At 55.9% G+C, this 14,871-nt stretch overlaps 1 protein-coding gene across 2 annotated transcripts in view; it reads left to right on the top strand.

The window, feature by feature from the left end:
- The window catches only part of CDK14 (cyclin dependent kinase 14), a 2,372,392-nt gene that overhangs the window by 544,363 nt on the left and 1,813,158 nt on the right, over nt 1-14,871 (top strand). The window lies entirely within an intron of this gene.

The raw sequence follows: 14,871 nt of genomic DNA on the forward strand, positions 1-14,871 counted from the left end.
TGCACTGCTGGGGGGGTGGGGGTGCAGGGGGACATGAGTGGGGGCCTGGTGGAGGCTAACCCTGCACTGCTGGGGGCTGGGGGTGATGGTAGACATGAGTGGGGGCCTGGTGGAGGGTGCCCCTGGATGCTGGGGGGTGGGGGTGGTGGGAGACATGAGTGGGGGCCTGGTGGAGGCTGCCCCTGCTCTGCTGGGGGTTGGGGGTGGTGGGAGACATGAGTGGGGGCCTGGTGGAGGCTGCCCCTGGATGCTGGGGGGTGGGGGTGCAGGGGGACATGAGTGGGGGCCTGGTGGAGGGTGCCCCTGCACTGCTGGGGGGTGGGGGTGCAGGGGGACATGAGTGGGGGCCTGGTGGAGGCTGCCCCTGCACTGCTGGGGGTGGGGTGATGGTAGACATTAGTGGGGGCCTGGTGGAGGCTGCCCCTGCACTGCTGGGGGGCGGGGCTGATGATAGACATGAGTGGGGGCCTGGTGGAGGGTGCGCCTGGATGCTGGGGGGTGAGGGTGGTGGGAGACATGAGTGGGGGCCTGGTGGAGGGTGCCCCTGGATGCTGGGGGGTGGGGTGGTGGGAGACATGAGTGGGGGCCTGGTGGAGGGTGCCCCTGCACTGCTGGGGGGTGAGGGTGCAGGGAGACATGAGTTGGACATGAGTGGGGGCCTGGTGGAGGCTGCCCCTGCACTGCTGGGGGGTGGGGGTGATGGTAGACATGAGTGGGGGCCTGGTGGAGGCTGCCCCTGCACTGCTGGGTGGTGGGGTGGTGGGAGACATGAGTGGGGGCCTGGTGGAGAGTACCCCTGGTGGCTGGGGGGTGGGGGTGGTGGTAGACATGAGTGGGGGCCTGGTGGAGGCTGACCCTGCACTGCTGGGGGGTGGGGGGGATGGTAGACAAGTGTGGGGGCCTGGTGGAGGGTGCCCCTGGATGCTGCGGGGTGGGGGTGGTGGGAGACATGAGTGGGGGCCTGGTGGAGGCTAACCCTGCACTGCTGGGGGGTGGGGGTGCAGGGGGACATGAGTGGGGCCTTGCGGAGGCTAACCCTGCACTGCTGGGGGGTGGGGGTGATGGTAGACATGAGTGGGGGCCTGGTGGAGGCTGCCCCTGCACTGCTGGGGGGCGGGGGTGCAGGGGACATGAGTGGGGGCCTGGTGGAGGCTAACCCTGCACTGCTGGGGGGTGGGGGTGATGGTAGACATGAGTGGGGGCCTGGTGGAGGGTGTCCCTGCACTGCTGGGGGGTGGGGGTGCAGGGGGACATGAGTGGGGGCCTGGTGGAGGCTAACCCTGCACTGCTGGGGGTGATGGTAGACATGAGTGGGGGCCTGGTGGAGGGTGCCCCTGGATGCTGGGGGGTGGGGGTGGTGGGAGACATGAGTGGGGGCCTGGTGGAGGCTGCCCCTGCTCTGCTGGGGGGTGGGGGTGGTGGGAGACATGAGTGGGGGCCTGGTGGAGGGTGCCCCTGCACTGCTGCGGGGTGGGGCTGCAGGGGGACATGAGTGGGCGCCTGGTGGAGGCTGCCCCTGCACTGCTGGGGGGTGGGGGTGATGGTAGACATTAGTGGGGGCCTGGTGGAGGCTGCCCCTGCACTGCTGGGGGCGGGGCTGATGATAGACATGAGTGGGGGCCTGGTGGAGGGTGCCCCTGGAGGCTGGGGGGTGAGGGTGGTGGGAGACATGAGTGGGGGCCTGGTGGAGGGTGCCCCTGGATGCTGGGGGGTGGGGGTGGTGGGAGACATGAGTGGGGGCCTGGTGGAGGGTGCCCCTGCACTGCTGGGGGGTGAGGGTGCAGGGGGACATGAGTGGGGGCCTGGTGGAGGCTAACCCAGCACTGCTGGGGGATGGGGGTGGTGGTAGACATGAGTGGGAGCCTGGTGGAGGCTGCCCCTGCACTGCTGGGGGGGGTGGGGCTGATGGTAGACATGAGTGGGGGCCTGGTGGTGGGTGCCCCTGGATGCTGGGTGGTGGGGATGGTGGGAGACATGAGTGGGGGCCTGGGTGAGGCTGCCCCTGCACTGCTGGGGGGTGGGGGTGGTGGGAGACATGAGTGGGGCCTGGTGGAGGCTGCCCCTGGATGCTGGGGGGTGGGGGTGCAGTAAAACGTGAGTGGGGGGCCTGGTGGAGGGTGCCCCTGCACTGCTGGGGGGTGGGGGTGCAGGGGGACATGAGTGGGGGCCTGGTGGAGGCTGCCCCTGCACTGCTGGGGGGTGGGGGTGATGGTAGACATGAGTGGGGGCCTGGTGGAGGCTGCCCCTGCACTGCTGCGGGGTGGGGGTGATGGTAGACATGAGTGGGGGCCTGGTGGAGGGTGCCCCTGGATGCTGGGGGGTGGGGGTGGTGGGAGACATGAGTGGGGGCCTGGTGGAGGGTGCCCCTGGATGCTGGGGGGTGGGGGTGGTGGAAAACATGAGTGGGGGCCTGGTGGAGGCTGCCCCTGCACTGCTGGGGGGTGGGGGTGGTGGGAGACATGAGTGGGGCCTGGTGGAGGCTGCCCCTGGATGCTGGGTGGTGGGGGTGCAGGAAAACGTGAGTGGGGGGCCTGGTGGAGGGTGCCCCTGCACTGCTGGGGGGTGGGGGTGCTGGGGGACATGAGTGGGGGCCTGGTGGAGGCTGCCCCTGCACTGCTGGGGGTTAGGGGTGATGGTAGACATGAGTGGGGGCTGCCCCTGCACTGCTGCGGGGTGGGGGTGATGGTAGACATGAGTGGGGGCCTGGTGGAGGGTGCCCCTGGATGCTGGGGCGTGGGGGTGGTGGGAGACATGAGTGGGGGCCTGGTGGAGGGTGCCCCTGGATGCTGGGGGGTGGGGGTGGTGGGAGACATGAGGGGGGGCCTGGTGGAGGGTGCCCCTGGATGCTGGGGGGTGGGGGGCAGGGGGACATGAGTGGGGGCCTTGTGGAGGCTAACCCAGCACTGCTGGGGGGTGGGGGTGGTGGTAGACATGAGTGGGGGCCTGGTGGAGGCTGCCCCTGCACTGCTGGGGGGTGGGGGTACAGGGGGACATGTGTGGGGGCCTGGTGGAGACTAACCCTGCACTGCTGGGGGTGGGGGTGATGGTAGACATGAGTGGGGGCCTGGTGGAGGCTGCCCCTGGATGCTGGGGGGTGGGGGTGGTGGGAGACATGAGTGGAGGCCTGGTGGAGGGTGCCCCTGGATGCTGGGGGGATTGGGAGACATGAGTGGGGGCCTGGTGGAGGCTTCCCCTGCACTGCTGGGAGATGGGGGTGCAGGGAGACATGAGTTGGACATGAGTGGGGGCCTGGTGGAGGCTGCCCCTGCACTGCTGGGGGGTGGGGGTCCAGGGAGACATGAGTTGGACATGAGTGGGGGCCTGGTGGAGGCTGCCCCTGCACTGCTGGGGGGTGGGGGTGCAGGGAGACATGAGTTGGACATGAGTGGGGGCCTGGGGGAGGCTGCCCCTGCGCTGCTGGGGGGTGGGGGTGATGGTAGACATGAGTGGGGGCCTAGTGGAGGGTCCCTCTGGATGCTGGGGGGTGGGGGTGGTGCGAGACATGAGTGGGGGCATGGGGGAGGGTGCCCCTGCACTGCTGGCGGGTGGGGGTGCAGGGGGACATGAGTGGGGGCCTGCTGGAGGCTAACCCTGCACTGCTGGGGGGTGGGGGGTGGGGGTGATGGTAGACATGAGTGGGGGCCTGGTGGAGGCTGCCCCTGCACTGCTGGGGGGTGGGGGTGGTGGGAGACATGAGTGGGGGCCTGGTGGAGGGTGCCCCTGGTGGCTGGGGGGTGGGGTGGTGGTAGACATGAGTGGGGGCCTGGTGGAGGCTGCCCCTGCACTGCTGGGGGGTGGGGGTGCAGGGGGACATGAGTGGGGGCCTGGTGGAGGCTAACCCTGCACTGCTGGGGGGTGGGGGTGGTGGGAGACATGAGTGGGGGCCTGGTGGAGGCTGCCCCTGCACTGCTGGGGGGTGGGGGTGGTGGGAGACATGTGTGGGGGCCTGGTGGAGGCTGCCCCTGGATGCTGGGGGGTGGGGGTGCAGGAAAACATGAGTGGGGGGCTGGTGGAGGGTACCCCTGCACTTCGGGGGGTGGGGGTGCAAGGGGACATGAGTGGGGGCCTGGTGGAGGCTAACCCTGCACTGCTGGGGGGTGGGGTGATGGTAGACATGACGGGGGCCTGGGAGAGGCTGCCCCTGCACTGCTGGGGGGTGGGGGTGATGGTAGACATGTGTGGGGGCCTGGTGGAGGGTGCCCCTGGATGCTGGGGGGTGGGGGTGCAGGAAAACATGAGTGGGGGCCTGGTGGAGGGTGCCCCTGCACTGCTGGGGGGTAGGGGTGATGGTAGACATGAGTGGGGGCCTGGTGGAGGGTGCCCCTGGATGCTGGGGGGTGGGGGTGGTGGGAGACATGAGTGGGGGCCTGGTGGAGGGTGCCCCTGCACTGCTGGGGGGTGGGGGTGCAGGGGGACATGATTGGGGGCCTGGTGGAGGCTAACCCTGCACTGCTGGGGGGTGGGGGTGATGGTAGGCATGTGTGGGGGCCTGGTGGAGGGTGCCCCTGGATGCTGGGGGGTGGGGGTGGTGGGAGACATGAGTGGGGGCCTGGTGGAGGCTGCCCCTGCACTGCTGGGGGCTGGGGGTGGTGGGAGACATGTGTGGGGGCCTGGTGGAGGGTGCCCTGCACTGCTGGGGGGTGGGGGTGGTGGGACACATGTGTGGGGGCCTGGTGGTGGGTGCCCCTGCACTGCTGGGGGGTGGGGGTGGTGGTAGACATGAGTGGGGGCCTGGTGGAGGGTGCCCTGCACTGCTGGGGGGTGGGGGTGGTGGGAGACATGTGTGGGGGCCTGGTGGAGGGTGCCCTGCACTGCTGGGGGGTGGGGGTGGGGGGAGACATGTGTGGGGGCCTGGTGGAGGGTGCCCCTGCACTGCTAGGGGGTGGGGGTGGTGGTAGACATGCGTGGGGGCCTGGTGGAGGGTGCCCTGCACTGCTGGGGGTGGGGGTGGTGGAAGACATGTGTGGGGGCCTGGTGGAGGGTGCCCCTGGATGCTGGGGGTGGGGGTGCTGGGAGACATGTGTTGGTGATCAGTAGTGCAAGGTGACATGTGGGTTGGCTGGTGGGCATGGCCATGGTGGATGGGTTGCCTGTGGGACATGAGCAGGGGTGCAGGGTTGTCCCCTGTGGTGTGGGCTGCCTGCAGGGGCCGTGGAGGGTGTAGAGGGAACACCTGGGAGGACCCACACGGCCAATTCACGTGTATCATTCCCCGGCACCACCGAAATACACATACCCTGCTGAAATCGCGTGTGAATCTTCCCGCGCTCCTCGGAATACACGTACCCAGGCCAATCGCGTGTGGAACTTCCCGCGCACCCGAAGTCCACGTACCCAGGCCAATCGCGTGTGGAACTTCCCGCGCATCCCGAAGTACACGTACCCAGGCCAATTGCGTGTGGAACTTCCCACGTACCCCGAAGTACACGTACCCAGGCCAATCGCGTGTGGAACTTCCCACGCACCCCGAAACACATGTACCCAGGCTAATCGCGTGTGGAACTTCCCGCGCACACAGTAGTACACGTACCCAGGCTAATCGCGTGTGGAACTTCCCGCGCACCCCGAAGTACACTTACCCAGGCCAATCGCGTGTGGAACTTCCCGCGCACCCAGGAACACATGCACATGCTATTTTTCACACAGCGGGTGTCCGTGTTTGTCGGTACCCCTTTGCACATCATTTGTCCTAGAGGGCCACTGTATGGACCATTCATCATGGCTGTATATGGGTGCTTTTTGTTAGCGCACATTTTGGCGCACATTTTTTTCAGGCGCAGGAGCGCTACCGCCTGCTTTCTTGTGGCGTACTTGTTTGGCCCTGTGCGCGTCTTTGACCGTGCGCTGGTTTGCCCTATTCGATTCCATGAATACAGGTTGTAGGCAAGCGTGTGGGCGTTCCGCGCACTTGCCTCCTGTACTTCCCCCGTGACGCACATATTTTCACGCGTTGTTCCCCATTCCGAGTGTTACGCCCCGTGTTCCGCCTACTTTTGTGATGTGCGCCGCGCTATGTGCAATTTCGCAGTGGCCGTGGCGCACGCTGTTGGATGACCTCTGCGCCGGCGTGCGTGGCGCACATTTTCAGTGCACATCCAATGTTTTTCTCGCGCACGGACTTCCATGAATCAATGTGCGGTGGTTTCCCTGCGATTTTCGTATTTGCACTGCGATTTTCGCACTTTTACTGCGAATCGCACGTTTTGGCACCTCTGCGCGGGAATTTTCGGCGCACATTAATTCCATGAATCGACCCCAAAATGTCTTCTTCTACAATCCCAGATCAATCCTAATCTGAAAGTGTCTAAACATGTGAACACTTGACTGAAATCAATGCTACAGTCCTGCAGAGTGCGGCCTTAACATTTTCCGAAAGACCCTACCAACTCTGTGCAAAAGCATTGGATAAATAGGTCAACATTAGGTTAGTGATGGAGGTGAGGCGATTGAAATTTCTCGTTGCAGTTGTAGAGAAATACATTGTCCTGTGATTTTGGCAAGTTTCATTTTCATGTCTGTGAAAGGACAATGAAAGCATAGTTGTATTAGCCGTCTCTTCCCGGAAATGTACGCCCATCAACTAATTGCTCATTGCTGGTCATCAAATGTTGACACTAGGTCTTGAAAGCCTTCTGAAATGCCTCAGCTAATAAAGTCAACCCATCAGCTTCAGCCTATTTCAATTTTTGATCAAAATGGGTTCAGTATTCGATCACCACACTTAACTTCTTGTGGAACGGGGAGGCGATATTGCACATGTTCACTTAGCTTGATGACAGAATCCGTCCCTCAGTTGAGAAAAATCACTGTGCCCAATTCGGCACAGATTGGTGTTACAAGTATCTAATCTGTTGTCAATATCTGTACAGTGCTTTCCTTGTCCTTGAGATGGTATTAAATCCTGATAGTAGTCTCCCCGCTCACGATCTCTTGTTGGAATCGAATCACGAGAGGTGTAGCTTTGCCCCTAGTGAATGGCAAACTGCCCAGCAAAATCCGTATGTGGGCTAAAGTACATCTACATATATATTGCCTCTATTGTGGTAGGGGAAATAAGGTCGGTCTTGGTGTAGGAAAACCAATCCCATGTGAAATACTGCTCTGTCTATTGTCAGTAAGCACCCGTAACAACTGCATATGTATTTATATGTTGCTTCATCTGGAGATTTTATGCCATTCAATATTTGCTTTTCATCCCATGTTGTGATTAGAAGATGGAGAATAAATTCTTGTTCTCGCATGACTTGCATTTTCTGCATATTCCCATTGTCCCAACCTCCTATTTGTTGCACTACTGTCCAGAAAAAGTTATTTTGGTAATGGTTGTTCTTAACTCATTTTTCAACAAGGGGTGCAGTTAGATCGTAATGCAACTAAGATGCTCAATCGTCGTAATTTTAAATTTGCATGTTGTTTTTTTCTATATAAATTGTGACTCATGTGGGTGTTAAATTGTGTTGGGTGACATAATTCTCTAATGTTTTTGTGTGGTCAATTTGTTCTCACATCAAATACACACTGTAAAAAAGAAATCCCCAAAAAACGAACATGACAGGTGGAACACGTCAACCAGTGCAATTAACTGACACTATTTGAACTCAGGTGTCTTTTCACTCCCAAAAGCCCTGTGTGCCTTGAGAATAACTCATTTAATATAGGAGCATGCGCCTGACAGTGCCATTATCTCCCTCCCTCTGTGCCCAGAGAAAAAAGGAGGATGCGCCTGACAGTGCCATCAACTCCCTCCCTCTGTTCCTGGAGAACATAGGAGCATGCACCTGACAGTGCCATCAACTCTCTCCCTCAGTGCCCAGAGAACATAGGAGCATGCACCTGACAGTGCCATTATCTCCCTCCCTCTGTGCCCAGAGAAAAAAGGAGGATGCGCCTGACACTGCCATCAACTCCCTCCCTCTGTTCCTGGAGAACATAGGAGCATGCACCTGACAGTGCCATCAACTCTCTCCCTCAGTGCCCAGAGAACATAGGAGCATGCACCTGACAGTGCCATTATCTCCCTCCCTCTGTGCCCAGAGAAAAAAGGAGGATGCGCCTGACAGTGCCATCAACTCCCTCCTTCTTTCCTGGAGAACATAGGAGCATGCACCTGACAGTGCCATCAACTCCCTCCCTATGTTCCTGGAGACCATAGGAGCATGCACCGGGCAGTGCCATAAACTCCCTCCCTATGTTCCTGGAGAACATAGGAGCATGTGCCTGACAGTGCCATAAACTCCCTCCCTGTGTGCCTGGAGAACATAGAAGCATGCACCTGACAGTGCCATCAACTGTCTCCCTCTGTGGCCAGAGAATAAAGGAGCATGCACCTGACAGTGCCATCAACCCCCTCCCTCCTTGCCTGGAGAACATAGGAGCATGCGCCTGACAGTGCCATCAACTCTCTCCTTCTGTGCCCGGCGAACATAGGAGCATGCGCCTGACAGTGCCATCAACTCTCTCCCTCTGTGCCCGGTGAACATAGGATCATGCGCCTGACAGTGCCATCAACTCTCTCCCTATGTACCTGGAGAACATAGGTGTATGCGCCAGACAGTGCCATCAAATCTCAAAGGCACATACGCCTGACAGTGCCATCAACGCTCTCCCTCAGTACCTAGAGGAGGTAGGAGCATGTGCCTGACAGTGCCATCAACGCTCTCCCTCAGTACCTAGAGAATGTAGGAGCATGTGCCTGACAGTGTCCTCAACTCTGTCCCTCAGTGCCTAGAGAATATAGGAGCATGTGCATGACAGTGCCATCAACTCTCTCCCTCTGTGCCTGGAGAACATAGGAGCATCTGCCTGAAAGTGCCAACAACTCTCTCCCTCTGTGCCTAGAGAATATAGGAGCATGCGCCTGACAGTGTCATCAACTCTGTCCCTCAGTGCCTAGAGAACATAGGAGCATGCGCCTGACAGTTCCATCAACTCTCTGCCTCTTGCCCGGAGAACATAGGAGCATGCGCCTGACAGTGCCATCAACTCTCTCCCTCTGTGCCCGGTGAACATAGGATCATGCGCCTGACAGTGCCATCAACTCTCTCCCTATGTACCTGGAGAACATAGGTGTATGCGCCAGACAGTGCCATCAAATCTCAAAGGCACATACGCCTGACAGTGCCATCAACGCTCTCCCTCAGTACCTAGAGGAGGTAGGAGCATGTGCCTGACAGTGCCATCAACGCTCTCCCTCAGTACCTAGAGAATGTAGGAGCATGTGCCTGACAGTGTCCTCAACTCTGTCCCTCAGTGCCTAGAGAATATAGGAGCATGTGCCTGACAGTGCCATCAACTCTCTCCCTCTGTGCCTGGAGAACATAGGAGCATCTGCCTGAAAGTGCCAACAACTCTCTCCCTCTGTGCCTAGAGAATATAGGAGCATGCGCCTGACAGTGTCATCAACTCTGTCCCTCAGTGCCTAGAGAACATAGGAGCATGCGCCTGACAGTTCCATCAACTCTCTGCCTCTTGCCCGGAGAACATAGGAGCATGCGCCTTAGAGTGCCATCAACTCTCTTCCTCTGTGCCCAGAGAATAAAGGAGCATGCACCTGACAGTGCCATCAACACTCTCCCTCTGTGGCCAGACAATAAAGGAGCATGCACCTGACAGTGCCATCAACTCTCTCTGTCTGTGCCCGGAGAACATAGGAGCATGCGCCTGACAGTGCCATAAACTCCCTCCCTCTGTGCGTGGAGAACATAGGAGCATGCGCCTTGCGGTGCCATCAAATCTCTCCGTCTGTGCTTGGAGAACATAGGAGCATGCACCTGACAGTGCCATCAACTCTCTCCCTCTGTACCTGGAGAACATAGGAGAATGCGCCTGACAGTGCCATCGACTCTCAAAGAAGCATGTGCCTGAAAGTGCCATCAACTCTCTCCCTCTGTGCCTGGAGAAGATAAGAGCATGCGCCTGACAGTATCATCAACTCTCATAGGTGCATGAGCCTGACAGTGCCATCAAATCCCTCCCTCTGTGCCCAGAGAACATAGGAGTATGTGTCTGAAAGTGCCACTAACTACCTCGCTCTGTGCCCAAGGAACATAGGAGCATGCGCCTGACAGTGCCATCAACTCTCTCCCTCTGTGCCCGGAGATCACAGGTTCATGCGCCTGACAGTGCCATCAACTCTGTCCCTCTGGGCCCCAGAGAACAAAGGAGCATGCGCCTGACAGTGCCATCAACTCTCTCCCTCTGTATCTGGAGAACATAGATGCATGCACCTGACAGTGCCATCAACTCTCATAGGAGCATGTGCCTAACAGTGCCATCAACTCTCTTCCTCAGTGCCTAGAGAATATACGAGCATGTGCCTGACAGTGCCTCAACTCTCTCCCTCTGTGCCTGGAGAATATGGAAGCATGCACCTGACAGTGCAATCAACTCTCACAGGAGCATGCTCCTTACAGTGTCATCAACTGTGTCCCTCAGTGCCTAGAGAATATAGGAGCATGCGCCTGACAGTGCCATCAACTCTCTCCCTCTGGGCCCCGGAGAACATAGGAGCATGTGCCTGACAGTGCCATCAACTCTCTCCCTCTGTATCTGGAGAACATAGGTGCATGCATCTGACAGTGCCATCAACTCTCATAGGAGCATTTGCCTAACAGTGCCATCAACTCTCTCCCTCAGTGCCTAGAGAATATAGGAGCATGTGCCTGACCGTGCCATCAACTCTCTCCCTCTGTGCCCCGGAGAACATAGGAGCATATGCCTGACAGTGCCAACAACTCTCACAAGAGCATGCTCCTTACAGTGTCATCAACTCTGTCCCTCAGTGTCTGGAGAATATAGGAACATGCGCCTAATAGTGCCATCAACTCTCTCCCTCTGTGCCTGGAGAACATAGGTGCACGTGCCTGACAGTGCCATCAACTTTCTCCCTCTGTGCCTGGAGAATATAGGAGCATGCGCCTGACAGTACCACCAACTCTCCCTCTGTGCCTGGAGAATATAGGAGCATGCGCCTAACAGTGCCATCAACTCTCTCCCTTTGTGCCCGGAGAACATAGGAGCATGCACCTGACAGTGCCATCAACACTCTTCCTCAGTGGCCAGAGAATAAAGGAGCATGCACCTGACTGTGCCATCAAATCTCTCCCTCTGTGCTTGGAGAACATAGGAGCATGCGCCTGACAGTGCCATCAACTCTCTCCCTCTGTGCCTGGAGAACATAGGAGCATGCGCCTGACAGTGCTGTCAACTCTCTTCCTCAGTGCCTAGAGAATACAGGAGCATGCGCCTGACAGTGCCGTCAACTCTCTCCCTCTGTGCCTGGAGAACATAGGAGCATCCGCCTGACAGTGCAGTCAACTCTCTCCCTCAATGCCTGGCGAACATAGGAGCATGCGCCTGACAGTGCCATCAACTCCCTCCCTCTGTGCCTAGAGAACATCGGAGCATGTGCTTGACAGTGCCATAAAATCTCTCCCTCTGTGCCCGGAGAACATAGGAGGATGCGCCTGACAGTGCCATCAACTCTCTCCCTCTGGGACCTGGAGAACATAGGAACATGCGCATGACAGTGTCATCAACTCTCTCCCTCTGTACCTGGAGAACATAGGAGAATGCGCCTGACAGTGCCATCAACTCTCATAGGAGCATGTGCCTGAAAGTGCCATCAAATCCCTCCCTCTGTGCCCGGAGAACATAGGAGCATGTGCCTGACAGTGCCATCAACTCCCTCCCTCTGTGCCCGGAGAACATAGGAGCATGCGCCTGACAGTGCCATCAACTCTCTCCCTCTGTGCCCGGAGATCACAGGTTCATGAACAGTGTCATCAACTCTGTCCCTCAGTGCCTAGAGAATATAGGAGCATGCACCTAACAGTGCCGTCAACTATCTTCCTCCGTCCCTATAGAATATCTCCTTCTACTTATTTTCTGCCCGTGACTGTTTGAGATAAATGTATACTGGGCTGAAGGCAATGGGACATGGAGAGCTTTCTGTAGCCTAAATAGGAGGAGAGAGACAGAAGTTTTGGCCTTAGACATCTGTCCTAGAACTTTTCTCACGGTGCTAACTCTCTGCCAGACTTTTTCCAAACTCACTTACTGGGCCTCATTACGAGTGAGGCGGTAGGGGTTTAACGGCGCTGGTTAAGTTGCCGGCGTCGTTAAACCCCTACCGCCTCATTACGAGGTCCCCTCACGGGACTCACTCTGGACCCTGGTTTTACCAGACGTCCTTAGCGGGTACCGCGAGCAGCCCTGCATGCTAACAACGGGCCGTCATTAACAGGCCCATTGTTAGCATGCTCCCCATTCCCATTGAGCCCTAGGGGGGCTCAAATGGGAATGGGGGTGGTCCGGGTTCCCTGAATGGGGAAATACCGGGCCCTCCTAGGTCGGAAAGGCCTGTTATTTCCCCATTCAGGGAACCCGGACCCGAGTTTGGGGGTAGTCATGACCTTATTAAGGGCATGACTACCTCCAAACTCGTAATGAGGCCCTGTCTCTCTTCGCTTTCTCCCTGCCTCCTGTTGCCCTTCCCCACTCCTCTAAATTTGGGATTGAGTACCAATCAAGAAACAAAGGAACAAATCTGTGCGATATTCCTTCTTGCAGTTAACACGACTGGAGAAAAACAAGCCAGAAATGTGGCTTAGCAAACCAATCCTAGTTTTCGGTTCCATTCATTACTTGCCCGTTCTAAGGACGCTTTCCAATTATTTAACTCTGCTGCTATGAATAGTTTTAAATGTGTTACGTAAATACCTCCCTTTGCTTTTTTTGTCACCAATCTCCTCGTTGAACATATATCCTTTCTCTATTTTAAAAATATTCATTGTACTTTACACTAGCCCTGCAGTGGCACATGTCCCTCACTTTCCCTGCCTCCATTCTCCATTTACTAGACCATAAATAAACTATTTTGCCCTTTCCTCTTTCTGCAATGTTCTTTTCATAGGAGTATATATATATATATATATATATATATATATATATATATATATATATATATATATATATATATATATATATATATATATATGTTCCTATAAGTGCATGAATGGATGATTGCATAGTACCCAGTCTCATTTAATAACAAATAAAAAAAACAGGTGAATATACCCATCAACGCCCAAGTCAAGCTAAAACCACAAATAGTTTGATATGTGTTTTAGTACACTTATATTGCATATTGATCTTTAAGTTCATATAGTCTGACTGTGCATTTGGGGTCTCATACAGAAAGTATGGGGGTTGTTTTCATTTCAAGACCTGCTCTTTTCTTGCCCTCAGCCATCTTTGAAATCCAATAACCTAGTTATTATTGGAAAGTTCAGCTGGAAATATCAAGCTCACCTCTTCGACAAGCACAATTGTTTCACTGTTTTTGTTTTTAAACAACTAAAAAAAATACCCTCTAGAAGAAATTGAATTGCATTTTTTCTTTATAGTGAGAAAACAGTTAAGCACCCACACTCGAAAACTGTCAAATGCGCTTGGGGGAACCTTGTCGTATCCAAGCAAAGATCACGCATAATCTCAAATGCAATACTTCATTGAAAACCACTAAAGGGAAATATGCCATTCCTTTGTTCTGTGAAATAGTTATTGCAAATTATAAGGAACAGTAAAACATGTATCACTTAAGGCCATAGACAATGGCCCTCATTACGAGGTTGCCGGTAGGCTGCTGGTACTCGGTTTACCGTTTCCACTGCCCGATATGGTAAGTTGCTATGGGACTCCATGGGAATGGGAACACTGAAGCACCGGCACTGTTGTGAACAGTGCCGTTGCTTCAGTGAATTTACTGCTGGTAGGGGCCTGAACTGCCAGCAGGTCAGGCACTGCTGGTGGTTCACAGACCCTACTGGAAAACACAGAGTGAGCCAGTCTGGAAAAAGTGCTGGTATGTTTGTTACCGGCACCTTATTTCCAGACCAGCACACATGTATTGAGGGCGAATGTGCACATTTTGTATTGAAGGTTTCAAAAGGGTTCCCTACCTTGTTAAAGGGGCACATCAAGATACAATTAGCTCCACAGAGGATAGGGTATTAATCCATAAAACACACTTTACTCATCTTCGTGGGGCAGAGGAAGGGATCTGATGCAGGCCTACCCTGCTTCCTCACAACACATGTAAGACCTCCCTTTTGCAAGTAAGATCCATATGAGTAGTGAGGTTGCACTGGGTATTGAACACCTGAAAATATTGGTGGTGGGGAGTGAGTTTGTAAATGCTGAAGGGTAAAGAAGTGACTGTCACAGATCACATGACACTATTCAACTTCTCTAATGGAAGTTACACTCAAAAGTGGGTTTAGATGAATTTAGATGATGGCCTATACGATAAGGGAAACTCAGTGGGAGAGAGACCAAAGTAAAACAGTGCCAGGGAATAGGAGTAATACAAAGTCTTTGATCGGGATCAGAGTATAAGATATCAGAAGGCAATAGTTATTCCTAAGAAAACCTCTTTTGATGACCAGGCTGAAGATCCAGCACTAATCTAGCAACCAAAAGGTTCCCAGGCCTTTGCCCAAGACTGTGTTCAGCCAGACCCACAGTCACAGGAAGTTTATTTTTTCTACCCTTCATCATGCACCTTGACTTTGCTCCATTCCTTCTACTCACGCTTCTTCCCTTCTCTCATAGTCTTCAGCCTAAACTTGGTATAACTTCTGCATCACTCTCCAGCCTCCCCATCTGCCACCTCCCCACTGCACCCACACCCCTCACATAAGACGCTCCTGTTCTCCCGGGATCTCCAACCTCATCTATCTCCATCGCCTACCGCACAACACATGCCCCTCTCCCCCACCTCCCAGCACCCTTTCACTTTGGCTTTGGAATGCACAATGCCCCTGGAACAAGTCACCTTACATCACTGACCACTTTTTCTTTGATCACCCT

The sequence above is a fragment of the Ambystoma mexicanum genome, chromosome 2q (assembly GCF_040938575.1).
Source record: "Ambystoma mexicanum isolate Mex_15411 chromosome 2q, UKY_AmexF1_1, whole genome shotgun sequence".
NCBI classification, from domain to species: Eukaryota; Metazoa; Chordata; class Amphibia; order Caudata; family Ambystomatidae; genus Ambystoma; species Ambystoma mexicanum.